This window comes from Macaca fascicularis, chromosome 6, assembly GCF_037993035.2.
Source record: "Macaca fascicularis isolate 582-1 chromosome 6, T2T-MFA8v1.1".
In the NCBI taxonomy this organism is placed as follows: domain Eukaryota; kingdom Metazoa; phylum Chordata; class Mammalia; order Primates; family Cercopithecidae; genus Macaca; species Macaca fascicularis.
Genome location: NC_088380.1, coordinates 158,125,996 through 158,140,699, shown reverse-complemented (window position 1 = coordinate 158,140,699; position 14,704 = coordinate 158,125,996).

The window sequence follows — 14,704 nt, the reverse complement described above, 5'->3', positions numbered from 1 at the left end:
CAATCTGGCTAAAGTTAAATCTTGGAAAGAAAAACTAAATTTAGCAACATTGATGTAACCAACAAAACCAAGCTAGGGAGACTCATTAGTAATTATTTGGCAACACTAAAGACTACTACATGTTAGTTTTAAGTCTGAGTGGTGGTGATATTAAAAAATTTTTAAGTGGTTTGGAACTGATTATTTAATACACACATATGCACACACACACAACTTTCTTCCCCCCATTTAACTGACTGTTTATTTAACTTCTGGGGCTTGCTAATGAGTCAAGGAACATAGAAAATCCTTCCTCCTTTCCTTCATTGAGTGCTTACTAAGGATTTTACATGAGATTATCTCATTTAATCCTTACAATGACCTTGTGATGTTTACACTGTCATTGTCTCCATTTTCAGATAAGGAAACAGGCTCAGAGACATTAAATAACTTGTTAAAGATCAAACGCATAGTAAAGGATGGATCCAGGATGCAAACATTTGCGCATCAAAGCTCTTCACTGCATTGTAGGGCTCAAGAGAGGCTATTGAATGGTGGTTATCAAAATGTAAAATAGGGAGAAGGTAGAGCAAGATGGTAGAAAGCTCCACTGATCTGTCCTGTCCCCTAACCCCCACTCCAAGGACACCAAATTAACAATTATGTACAGAAAAAAAAGCACCTTCATAAGAACCAAAAAACGTGGGTACTCACAGTACCTGATTTTAACTTCGTATGGCTGAAAGAGGCACCAAAGAAGTAAAAGAAAAAACAGTCTTGAATCACCCACGCCACCCCTCCCTCACCCCCAGCAGGGGCCCATGGTGCCCAGAGTATCTCTGGGCTCTGGGGAAGGGAGAACCCAGTAATTGTGAGGCATTGACTAAGTGCTGCCTTTGTTATAGCAGAAAGGAAAACCAGATCAAACTAAGTTGAAACCTGACCACAGAGGGAGGATTTAAACCAGCCCTAGCCAGAGGGGAATCACCGATCCCAGGGGTCAGAACTCTAGCTCCCACAAGCCTTGCCACCATGGGCTAAAGTGCTCTGGGGCTTTAAATAAACTTGAAAGGCAGTCTAGGCCACAAGGGCTACAACTCCTAGGAGACTCCTAGTACTGAATTGGACCCAGAGACAGTGGACTGGGGGAGCAGGAGACATACTGAGACACCAGGTGGGGTGGCTAAGGCAGTACTTGGCATCACCCCTCTCCTAACCCCAAGATACACAGCTTGTGGCTCCAGAAGAGATCCCTTCCTTTTGCTTGAGGTGAGGAGAGGGAATAGTGGGGAGGACTTTGTCTTACATCTTAGATGCCAACTCAGCCACAGAACAGGGCATGGGTCAGAGTTATGATGCTGCCTTTCTAGGCCCTAGCTCCTGGGCATTTCTAGACATACCCTGGGCCAGAAGGGAAACCACTGCCTTGAAGGAAAGGACCCAGTCCTGGCAGCATTCATCACCTGCTCACTGAAGAGCCCTTGGGTCCTGAATAAACACCAGTGATACCCAGATGCTACATCAAGGGCCTTGGGTGAGACTCTGAGACCTGCTGACTTTAGTTACCAGCTCAGCCACAAGGGTAGAGCACCAAGAGCACTCTTGGGGTCCCTGATCCCAGGACTTGGCTCTTGGATGGCATTTCTGGACCTGTCCTGGGCCAAAGGGTAGCCCACTGCCCTGAAGGGTGAGTCCCAAGCCAGGCGGCATGCACCACAAGCTGACTGAAGAGCCCTCAGGACTTAAGGGAACATCGGCAGTAATCTGGCATTACTCTGTGCAGGCCTGAGGTGGCAGTGGCCATAGCGTGAGGCTCCTCTGCCTTTGGAAAGGGGAAGGAAGAGTGAAAAGGACTATGTCTTGTGGTTCGAGTGCCAGCTCAGCTACAGTACAATAGAACACCAGGTAGACCTCTTAGGTTTTTTACTCTAGTCCCTGGCTCTCAGACAGATGGCACCTCTGGACCCGCACAGGGCCTGGGGGATCTCTCCACATTAAAGGGAAAAATGTAGACCTGAATGGCTTTGCCACCTGCTGATTACAGAGCCCCAGGGCCTTGAGCGAACACAGGCAGTAGCCAGGGAGTGGTTACAGGAGGCCTCCAGCAAGACCCAGTGCTATGCTGGCTTCAAGTCTGACCCAGTGCAGTCATAGTGATGGTGGCCACAAGGGTGCTTGTATCACTCCACCCCCAGTTTCATGTGGCTCAGAACAGACAAAGAGAGAGACTCTGTTTGGGAGAAAGTAAGGGAAGAGAACAAGAGTCTCTATCTGGTAATCCAGAGAGAATTCTCCCAGATCAATTGTCTCCAAGACAATCAAGGTGGTACCTCTGTCAGTCTGCACCAACCACAGTGTTGCTGGGCTTGGGTTGTGCCCTAAAGCAGATACAGCTTAGATCATAACACCCAAGCCCTTTCAAATATCTGGAAAGCCTTCCCAAGAAGGATGGGTACAAACAAGCCCAGACAGTGAAGACTACAATAAATACCTAACTCTTCAATGCCCAGAAACTGAAGAGCATTTACTAGCATCAACACCATCCGTGAAAACATGGCCTCACCAAATGAACTAAATAAGGCACAGGGACCAATCCTGGAGATACAGAGATATGTGATCTTTCAGTCAGAGAATTGAAAATAGTTGTTTTGAGGAAACTCATAGAAATTCAAGATAACAGAGAGAAGGAATTCATCAGATAAATTTAACAAAGATATTGAAATCATGAAAAAGAATCAGTCAGAAATTCTGGAGCTGAAAAATGCAATTGCCATACTGAAGAATGCATCAGAGTCTTTTAATAATAGAATTGATCAACCAGAAGAAAGAATTAGTGAGCTTAAAGACAGGCTGTTTGAAAATATACAGTCAGAGGAGACCAAAAAAAAAGGAATAAAAAATAATGAAGCACACCTACACGATCTAGAAAATAACCTCAAAAAGGCAAATCTAAGTTATTGATCTTAAAGAGGAAGTAGAGAAAGAGATAGGGGTAGAAAGTTTATTCAAAAGGATAATAGAGAACTTCCTAAACCTAGAGAAAGTTATCAATATCCAAGTACAAGAAGTTTATAGAACACTAAGCAGATTTAACCTAAACAAGACTACCTTAAGGCATTTAATAATCAAACTCCCAAAGATCTAGCATAAAGGATCCTAAAAGCAACAAGAGAGAAAGAAAAAAAAAAAAAAAGCATGATGGAGCTCCAACATGTCAGGCAGCAGACTTTTCAGTGGAAACCTTAAAGGCAAGGAGAGAGTGGCATGAAATATTTAAAGTGCTGAAGGAAAAAAAAAAAAAAAAAAAACTTTTACCCTAGAATAGTATATCTGGTGAAAATATACTTCAAACATGAATGAGAAATAAAGACTTTCCCAGACAAACAAAAGTTGAAGGATTTTATCAACACCAGCATTTCTGTCCTACCAGAATTGCTAAAGGGAGTACTTCAATCAGAAAGAAAAGAACATTAATGAGCAATACATAATCACCAGAAGGTACAAAACTGACTGGTAATAGTAAATACACAGAAAAACACAGACTATTATAACTCTGTAACTGTGGTGTGTGACCTACTTTTATCATAAGTAGAAAGACTAAACAATGAACCAATCAAAAATAATAACAACTTTTCAAGACTTAGTACAATAAAATACAAACAGAAACAACAAAAAATTAAAAAGCAGGGGGATGAAGTTAAGGCATAGAGTTTTTATTAGTTTTCTTTCTTTCTTTTTGTTCATTTATTTGTTGATGCAGTGTTAATGTGTTATCAGGTTAAAATAATGGGTTATAAGATAGTATTTGCAAACCTCATGGTAACCTAAAACCAAAAACCATATGATGGATACAAACACACACAAAAGCAAGAAACTAAAGCATATCAAAAGATAAAAATCACTTTCACTAAAGGAAGACAAGAAAAAAAAGAAGTAAGAGAAAACCACAACAACCATCAAACAAGTAACAAAATGGCAAGAGTAAATCCTTGCTTATCAATAATAACGTTGAATGTAAATGGTCTAAACTCTTCAATCAAAAGACATAAACTGGCTGAATGAATAAAAAAAGATCCATTGATCTGTTGCCTACAAGAAACCCACTTTACCTATAAAGGCATACATAGGCTGAAAATAAAGGCGTTGCCGGGTGCGGTGGCTCAAGCCTGTAATCCCAGCACTTTGGGAGGCCGAGACGGGCGGATCACGAGGTCAGGAGATCGAGACCATCCTGGCTAACACGGTGAAACCCCGTCTCTACTAAAAAGATACAAAAAATTAGCCGGGCGAGGTGGCAGGCGCCTGTAGTCCCAGCTACTCGGGAGGCTGAGGCAGAAGAATGGCGTGAACCCGGGAGGCGGAGCTTGCAGTGAGCTGAGATCCGGCCACTGCACTCCAGCCTGGGTGACAGAGCCAGACCCCGTCTCAAAAAAAAAAAAAAAAAAAAAAAGAAAAAAGAAAATAAAGGCGTGAAAAAATATATTCCATGCCAACGGAAATCAAAAAAGAGCAGGAGTGGCTATACTTATATCAGACAAAATAGATTTTAAGACAAAAACTATAAGAAGAGACAAAGAAGATCACTATATAATTATCAAAAGGTCAATTCAGGATATAAGAGGATATAACAATTGTAATTATATATGCTGCAAACACTGGAGCACCCAGATAAATAAAGCCAATATTATTAGAGCTAAAGAGAGAGAGAGACACCAATAGTTAGAGACTTCAATACCCAACTTTCTGCATTGGACAGATCTTCCAGACAGAAAATTAACAAAGAAACATAGGACTTAATCTGCACTATAGACCAAGTAGATCTAACAGATATTTATGGAATATTTCATCCAATGGCTAAAGAATGCACATCCCTTTTCTCAGCACACAGATCACAGATCATTTTCAAGGATAGACCATATGTTAGGTCACAAAACAAGTCTTAAAACTTCCAAAAAACTGAAATAATACCAAGCATCTTCTCTGACCACAATGGAATGAAACTTGTAATCAGCAAGAAGAAGAAGTTTGGAAACTATACAAACACATGGAAATTAAACAGTATGCTCCTTAATGACCAGTGGGTCGGTGAAGAAATTAAGAAGAAAATTTGAAAATCCTTGAAACAAATGATAATGGAAACACAACATACCACAACCTATGGGATACAGCAAAAGCAGTACTAAAAGGGAAGTTTATAGCTATAAGAGCCTACATCAAAAATAGGGAAACTTCAAATAAACAATCTAATGATGCATCCAGTCATGAATGGTGGTTCATGCCTGTAATTCTAGAACTTTGGGAGGCCAAGGTGGGCGGATCACTTGAGGTCAGAAGTACAAAACCAGCCTGGCCAACATGGTGAAACCCCGTCTCTAGTAAAAGTACAAAAAAAAATTAGCTGAGTGTAGTGGTGGGTGCCTATAATCCCAGCTACTCAGGAGGCTGAGGCACGAGATCACTTGAACTCAAGAGGCAAAGGTTACAGTGAGCCAAGATCATGCCACTGCACTCCAGCTGGGGCAACAAAGCAAGGCTCCATTTCAAAAAACAAACAAACAAAATGTATATTAAAGAACTAGAAAAGCAAGAGCAAACCAAACCCAAAATTATTAGAAGAAAAGAAATAATAAAGATCAGAGCAGAAATAAATGAAACTGAAATGAAGAAAACAATATAAAAGATCAATAATAAAATGTTGGTTTTTCTGAAAAGTTAAACAAAATTGACAAACCATTAGCCAGACTAACTAAGAAAAAAAGAGAGAAGATCCAAGTAAATAAAATAAGAAATGAAAAAAGAGACATTACAACTGATACTGCAGAAATACAAAAGATCATTAATACCTACAGCCATATGCCACCATGCCCAGCTAATTTTTGTATTTTTTGTAGAGATGGGGTTTTGTGGCCAGGCGTGGTAGCTCACACCTGCAATTCCAGCACTTTGGGAGGCCAAGGCAGGAGGATCGTCTGAGGTCAGGAGATACATATCAGCCTGGCCAACATGGTGAAACTCCATCTCTACTAAAAATACAAAAAATTAGCCGGGCATGGTGGCATGTGCCTCTAATCCCAGCTACTCAGGAGGCTGAGGCAGGAGAATCACTTGAACCCAGGAGGCCGAGGTTGCAGTGAGCCGAGGTCACGCCATTGCACTCCAGCCTGGGTGACAGAGCAAGACTCTGTCTGGAGAAAAAAATAAAAATAAATAAAAATAAAAAGAGATGAGGTTTTGCCATGTCATTTATTCATTGTTTCAATACTTACCTAAAGCATGCCTATTCTATATAACGTGCTGCAGATTTAACAATGTTCCATTTTCAAGGAGTCTGCACTTTAGTAGGAAGACAGATAGTAAACAAGTAAACAAGACAGTGATCGATTATAATAAATGCTATGCTTGTTTTAAAACAAGGCAAAGCGGGGAGGAGGAGCAAGATGGCCGAATAGGAACAGCTCCAGTCTCCAACTCCCAGCACGAGCCACACAGAAGACCGGTGATTTCTGCATTTTCAACTGAGGTACTGGGTTCATCTCACTAGGGAGTGCCGGACAATCGGTGCTAGTCAGCTGCTGCAGCCCGACCTGCGAGAGCTGAAGCAGGGCGAGGCATCGCCTCACCTGGGAAGCGCAAGGGGGAAGGGAATCCCTTTTCCTAGCCAGGGGAACTGAGACACACAACACCTGGAAAATTGGGTAACTCCCACCCCAATACTGCGCTTTAAGCTAACGGGCACACCAGGAGATTATATCCCACACCTGGCCGGGAGGGTCCCACGCCCATGGAGCCTCCCTCATTGCTAGCACAGCAGTCTGTGATCTACCGGCAAGGCAGCAGCGAGGCTGGGGGAGGGGCGCCCGCCATTGCTGAGGCTTAAGTAGGTAAACAAAGCCGCTGGGAAGCTCGAACTGGGTGAAGTTCACAGCAGCTCAAGGAAACCTACCTGTCTCTGTAGACTCCACCTCTGGGGACAGGGCACAGTAAACAATAACAAACCCAGCAGAAACCTCTGCAGACGCAAACGACTCTGTCTGACAGCTTTGAAGAGAGCAGTGGATCTCCCAAACGGAGGTTGAGAGCTGAGAAGGGACAGACTGCCTGCTCAAGTGGGTCCCTGACCCCTGAGTAGCCTAACTGGGAGACATCCCCCACTAGGGGCAGTCTGACACCCCACACCTCACAGGGTGGAGTACCCCCCTGAGAGGAAGCTTCCAAAGCAAGAATCAGACAGGTACACTCGCTGTTCAGAAATATTCTATCTTCTGCAGCCTCTGCTGCTGATACCCAGGCAAACAGGGTCTGGAGTGGACCTCAAGCAATCTCCAACAGACCCACAGCTGAGGGTCCTGACTGTTAGAAGGAAAACTATCAAACAGGAAGGACACCTACACCAAATCCCCATCAGTACATCACCATCATCAAAGACCAGAGGCAGATAAAACCACAAAGATGGGGAAAAAGCAGGGCAGAAAAGCTGGAAATTCAAAAAATAAGAGCACATCTCCCCCGGCAAAGGAGCGCAGCTCATTGCCAGCAATGGATCAAAGCTCGACAGAGAATGACTTTGACGAGATGAGAGAAGAAGGCTTCAGTCCATCAAACTTCTCAGAGCTAAAGGAGGAATTACGTACCCAGCGCAAAGAAACTAAAAATCTTGAAAAAAAAAGTGGAAGAATTGATGGCTAGAGTAATTAATGCAGAGAAGGTCATAAACGAAATGAAAGAGATGAAAACCATGACACGAGAAATACGTGACAAATGCACAAGCTTCAGTAACCGACTCGATCAACTGGAAGAAAGAGTATCAGCGATTGAGGATCAAATGAATGAAATGAAGCGAGAAGAGAAACCAAAAGAAAAAAGAAGAAAAAGAAATGAACAAAGCCTGCAAGAAGTATGGGATTATGTAAAAAGACCAAATCTACGTCTGATTGGGGTGCCTGAAAGTGAGAGGGAAAATGGAACCAAGTTGGAAAACACTCTTCAGGATATCATCCAGGAGAACTTCCCCAACCTAGTAGGGCAGGCCAACATTCAAATCAGGAAATACAGAGAACGCCACAAAGATACTCCTCGAGAAGAGCAACTCCAAGACACATAATTGCCAGATTCACCAAAGTTGAAATGAAGGAAAAAATCTTAAGGGCAGCCAGAGAGAAAGGTTGGGTCACCCACAAAGGGAAGCCCATCAGACTAACAGCAGATCTCTCAGCAGAAACTCTACAAGCCAGAAGAGAGTGGGGGCCAATATTCAACATTCTTAAAGAAAATAATTTGCAACCCAGAATTTCATATCCAGCCAAACTAAGTTTCATAAGTGAAGGAGAAATAAAATCCTTTACAGATAAGCAAATGCTTAGAGATTTTGTCACCACTAGGCCTGCCTTACAAGAGACCCTGAAGGAAGCACTCAACATGGAAAGGAACAACCGGTACCAGCCATTGCAAAAACATGCCAAAATGTAAAGACCATCGAGGCTAGGAAGAAACTGCATCAACTAACGAGCAAAATAACCAGTTAATATCATAATGGCAGGATCAAGTTCACACATAACAATATTAACCTTAAATGTAAATGGACTAAATGCTCCAACTAAAAGACACAGACTGGCAAACTGGATAAAGAGTCAAGACCCATCAGTCTGCTGTATTCAGGAGACCCATCTCACATGCAGAGACATACATAGGCTCAAAATAAAGGGATGGAGGAAGATTTACCAAGCAAATGGAGAACAAAAAAAAGCAGGGGTTGCAATACTAGTCTCTGATAAAACAGACTTTAAACCATCAAAGATCAAAAGAGACAAAGAAGGCCATTACATAATGGTAAAGGGATCAATTCAACAGGAAGAGCTAACTATCCTAAATATATATGCACCCAATACAGGAGCACCCAGATTCATCAAGCAAGTCCTTAGAGACTTACAAAGAGACTTAGACTCCCATACAATAATAATGGGAGACTTCAACACTCCACTGTCAACATTAGACAGATCAACGAGACAGAAAGTTAACAAGGATATCCAGGAATTGAACTCATCTCTGCAGCAAGCAGACCTAATAGACATCTATAGAACTCTCCACTCCAAATCAACAGAATATACATTCTTCGCAGCACCACATCGCACTTACTCAAAAATTGACCACATAGTTGGAAGTAAAGCACTCCTCAGCAAATGTACAAGAACAGAAATTTTAACAAACTGTCTCTTAGACCACAGTGCAATCAAACTAGAACTCAGGACTAAGAAACTCAATCAAAACTGCTCAACTACATCGAAACTGAACAACCTGCTCCTGAATGACTACTGGGTACATAACGAAATGAAGGCAGAAATAAAGAAGTTCTTTGAAACCAATGAGAACAAAGATACAACATACCAGAATCTCTGGGACACATTTAAAGCAGTGTGTAGAGGGAAATTTATAGCACTAAATGCCCACAAGAGAAAGCTGGAAAGATCTAAAATTGACACTCTAACATCACAATTAAAAGAACTAGAGAAGCAAGAGCAAACACATTCAAAAGCTAGCAGAAGGCAAGAAATAACTAAGATCAGAGCAGAACTGAAGGAGATAGAGACACAAAAAACCCTCTAAAAAATCAATGAATCCAGGAGTTGGTTTTTTGAAAAGATCAACAAAATTGACAGACCACTAGCAAGACTAATAAAGAAGAAAAGAGAGAAGAATCAAATAGACGCAATAAAAAATGATAAAGGGGATATCACCACTGACCCCACAGAAATACAAACTACCATCAGAGAATACTATAAACACCTCTATGCAAATAAACTGGAAAATCTAGAAGAAATGGATAATTTCCTGGACACTTACACTCTTCCAAGACTAAACCAGGAGGAAGTTGAATCCCTGAATAGATCAATAGGAGGCTCTGAAATTGAGGCAATAATTAATAGCCTACCAACCAAAAAAAGTCCAGGACCAGATGGATTCACAGTTGAATTCTACCACAGGTACAAGGAGGAGCTGGTACCATTCCTTCTGAAACTATTCCAATCAATAGAAAAAGAGGGAATCCTCCCTAACTCATTTTAGGAGGCCAACATCATCCTGATACCAAAGCCTGGCAGAGATACAACAAAAAAAGAGAATTTTAGACCAATATCCCTGATGAACATCGATGCAAAAATCCTCAATAAAATACTGGCAAACCGGATTTAGCAACACATCAAAAAGCTTATCCACCATGATCAAGTGGGCTTCATCCCTGGGATGCAAGTCTGGTTCAACATTCGCAAATCAATAAACATAATCCAGCATATAAACAGAACCAAAGACAAGAACCACATGATTATCTCAATAGATGCAGAAAAGGCTTTTGACAAAATTCAACAGCCCTTCATGCTAAAAACTCTCAATAAATTCGGTATTGATGGAACATACCTCAAAATAATAAGAGCTATCTATGACAAACCCACAGCCAATATCATACTGAATGGGCAAAAACTGGAAAAATTCCCTTTGAAAACTGGCACAAGACAGGGATGCCCTCTCTCACCACTCCTATTCAACATAGTGTGGGAAGTTCTGGCTAGGGCAATCAGGCAAGAGAAAGAAATCAAGGGTATTCAGTTAGGAAAAGAAGAAGTCAAATTGTCCCTGTTTGCAGATGACATGATTGTATATTTAGAAAACCCCATTGTCTCAGCCCAAAATCTCCTTAAGCTGATAAGCAACTTCAGCAAAGTCTCAGGATACAAAATTAATGTGCAAAAATCACAAGCATTCTTATACACCAGTAACAGACAAACAGAGAGCCAAATCAGGAATGAACTTCCATTCACAATTGCTTCAAAGAGAATAAAATACCTAGGAATCCAACTGACAAGGGATGTAAAGGACCTCTTCAAGGAGAACTACAAACCACTGCTCAGTGAAATCAAAGAGGACACAAACAAATGGAAGAACATACCATGCTCATGGATAGGAAGAATCAATATCGTGAAAATGGCCATACTGCCCAAGGTAATTTATAGATTCAATGCCATCCCCATCAAGCTACCAATGAGTTTCTTCACAGAATTGGAAAAAACTGCTTTAAAGTTCATATGGAACCAAAAAAGAGCCCGCATCTCCAAGACAATCCTAAGTCAAAAGAACAAAGCTGGAGGCATCACGCTACCTGACTTCAAACTATACTACAAGGCTACAGTAACCAAAACAGCATGGTACTGGTACCAAAGCAGAGATATAGACCAATGGAACAGAACAGAGTCCTCAGAAATAATACCACACATCTACAGCCATCTGATCTTTGACAAACCTGAGAGAAACAAGAAATGGGGAAAAGATTCCCTATTTAATAAATGGTGTTGGGAAAATTGGCTAGCCATAAGTAGAAAGCTGAAACTGGATCCTTTCCTTACTCCTTATACGAAAATTAATTCAAGATGGATTAGAGACTTAAATGTTAGACCTAATACCATAAAAATCCTAGAGGAAAACCTAGGTAGTACCATTCAGGACATAGGCATGGGCAAAGACTTCATGTCTAAAACACCAAAAGCAACGGCAGCAAAAGCCAAAATTGACAAATGGGATCTCATTAAACTAAAGAGCTTCTGCACAGCAAAAGAAACTACCATCAGAGTGAACAGGCAACCTACAGAATGGGAGAAAATTTTTGCAATCTACTCATCTGACAAAGGGCTAATATCCAGAACCTACAAAGAACTCAAACAAATTTACGAGAAAAAAACAAACAACCCCATCAGAAAGTGGGCAAAGGATATGAACAGACGTTTCTCAAAAGAAGACATTCATACAGCCAACAGGCACATGAAAAAATGCTCATCATCACTGGCCATCAGAGAAATGCAAATCAAAACCACAATGAGATACCATCTCACACCAGTTAGAATGGCGATCATTAAAAAGTCAGGAAACAACAGGTGCTGGAGAGGATGTGGAGAAATAGGAACACTTTTACACTGTTGGTGGGATTGTAAACTAGTTCAACCATTATGGAAAACAGTATGGCGATTCCTCAAGGATCTAGAACTAGATGTACCATATGACCCAGCCATCCCATTACTGGGTATATACCCAAAGGATTATAAATCATGCTGCTATAAAGACACATGCACACGTATGTTTATTGCAGCACTATTCACAATAGCAAAGACTTGGAATCAACCCAAATGTCCATCAGTGACAGACTGGATTAAGAAAATGTGGCACATATACACCATGGAATACTATGCAGCCATAAAAAAGGATGAGTTTGTGTCCTTTGTAGGGACATGGATGCAGCTGGAAACCATCATTCTTAGCAAACTATCACAAGAACACAAAACCAAACACTGCATGTTCTCACTCATAGGTGGGAACTGAACAATGAGATCACTTGGACTCGGGAAGGGGAACATCACACACCGGGGCCTATCATGGGGAGGCGGGAGGGGGGAGGGATTGCATTGGGAGTTATACCTGATGTAAATGACGAGTTGATGGGTGCTGACGAGTTGATGGTTGCAGCACACCAACATGGCACAAGTATACATATGTAACAAACCTGCACGTTATGCACATGTACCCTAGAACTCAAAGTATAATAATAAAAAAATAAAAAATAAAAAAAATAAATAAATAAAACAAGGCAAAGCAAAACTCACAACTATAAAGCAGAGACTGTGGAAATCACCACCACCCAGAGCAAGCATACAAAAGGATGTTGGCCTGTAGTTTCCTTTTCTTTTCTTTTCTTTTTTTTTTTTTAATGTATCTTTGTCTTGTTTTGGTATCGGAGTAATACTGAACTTCTATAATATTCAATGAATTTGGAAGCATTCCCTCTTCTTCTATGTTTTGAAATAGTTTGAGTTCTTATTAGTTCTTCTTTAAATGTTTAGTAGAAGTCAGCAGTTAAGCCAGAGGGTCCAAGGCTTTCCTTTACCTGGAGACTTTTTATTATGGCTTTGATCTCATTACTTGTTATTGGTCTCTTCAGGTTTTGGATTTCTTTCTGGTTCGATCTTGGTAGATTGTATGTGTCTAGGAATTTGTCCATTTCTTGTAGATTTTCCAATTTATTGGCATATAGTTGCTTACTCGGGAGGCTGAGGTGGGAGGATCGCTTGAGCCCGGGAGGAGGAGGTTGCAGTGAGCTGTGATTGTGCCACTGCACTTCAGCCTGGGCGACAGTGAGACCCTGTCTCAAAAAATAAAAATAAAATAAAATAATAAATGAGTAAGTGCAACAGGGGAGGGGAAGTTATTTTCAACTTGAGAAAAATATTTGGACATCAGAGGAGAGAGGTATTTCATTTGATATTCAGACGAAGAGAGAAGCTCCCAGTGCTGATTTTGCAGCAGCACTAAGAGGTGGTATGGGGAGTACCTTGGCCCCCATGAGCTTCATAAGCAACCTGTGCAGTCGTCCCAAACAAACACGCAATCAAAGTTCAGTGCTGGTGCGTGCTCTGCAAAAGCAGCTTCCGGACACGATTTTGTTAATGCCGGTCCCATTCTGTTACTCACGTCAAAAATATTGGAGTCTTCCTTGATTCCTCTCTCTTTTACACCCCACCTCAAGTTCATCAGCACATCCTCTTGGCTTTATCTTTAAAAGTATCCAGGATTCAGTCACTTCTCACCATCTCTTTCACTACCTCCCTGTTAAGCCATCACAGACTGACATTTGGGTCATTGCAACACCCTCCTGGATTATTGTAATAGCCTCCTGATTGATACCCCCTTGCACCCCTTCAATCTGCTCACAAAAAAAAAAAAAAAAAGGCCAGAGACATCCTGTCAAAACGTTTAAGTAATGTCACTTCTCTGCTCAGAACCCTCCATGATTTCTCATCTCTCCTCTTTAGCTACATCTCTGGTGTGACTATGTAATTTATCATCCAAACCAGGTTATCTCTTTTTATTTTATTTTATTTATTTATTTTTTTTTTTTGAGATGGAATTTTATTCTTGTCACCCAGGCTGGAGTGCAATGGTGCGATCTCTGCTCACTGCAACCACCGCCTCCCAGGTTCAAGCGATTCTCCTGCCTCAGCCTCCCAAGTAGCTGGGACTATAGGTATATGCCACCAAGCTCAGCTAATTTTTGTATTTTTACTAGAGATAGGATTTCACCATGTTGGCCAGGTTGGTCTCTAACTCCCAACCTCAGGTGATCTGCCCACCTCGGCCTCCCAAAGTGCTGGGATTCCAGGTGTGAGCCACTGCGCCTGGCCTATTTTATTTTATTTTTAGGGTCATTTCCCAGGCTGGCCTCAATCGATTTTCCCATTTCAGCCTCTTGAGTAGTTGGGTCTACAAGTGTGCACCACCTCGCTCAGCTGCAGGATACTTTTAATAAGGAAGGGAGACACCATTAGTAATTATGCCAGGGCAATAGGCACAAACCAGGAGAATCCCTTCTCCTCTGTGCACTCCTAGACAGCCATAAGACTCACTGTCATTCCTAAAACACCCCAGGCACTCTCCTACCTTAGGACCTTTGCACTTCTTGTCTCTCTGCTCAGAGTTTCTTACCCAAGACCTACATGAGTCGTGCTCCCTCACCTTGTTCAGCCCTTTGCCCAAATGTCACTTTCTAGGTGAGGCCCTCTCTGATCACCCAGTCTAAAATTGCAACCTTCCCCCTAGCTGACACTCTCCATTACCCTTGTCTGGACTTTCTCTATACCACTTTTTACTAACAGATACTTGATATATTTATTTTGTTTACTGTCTGTCTTCCCCA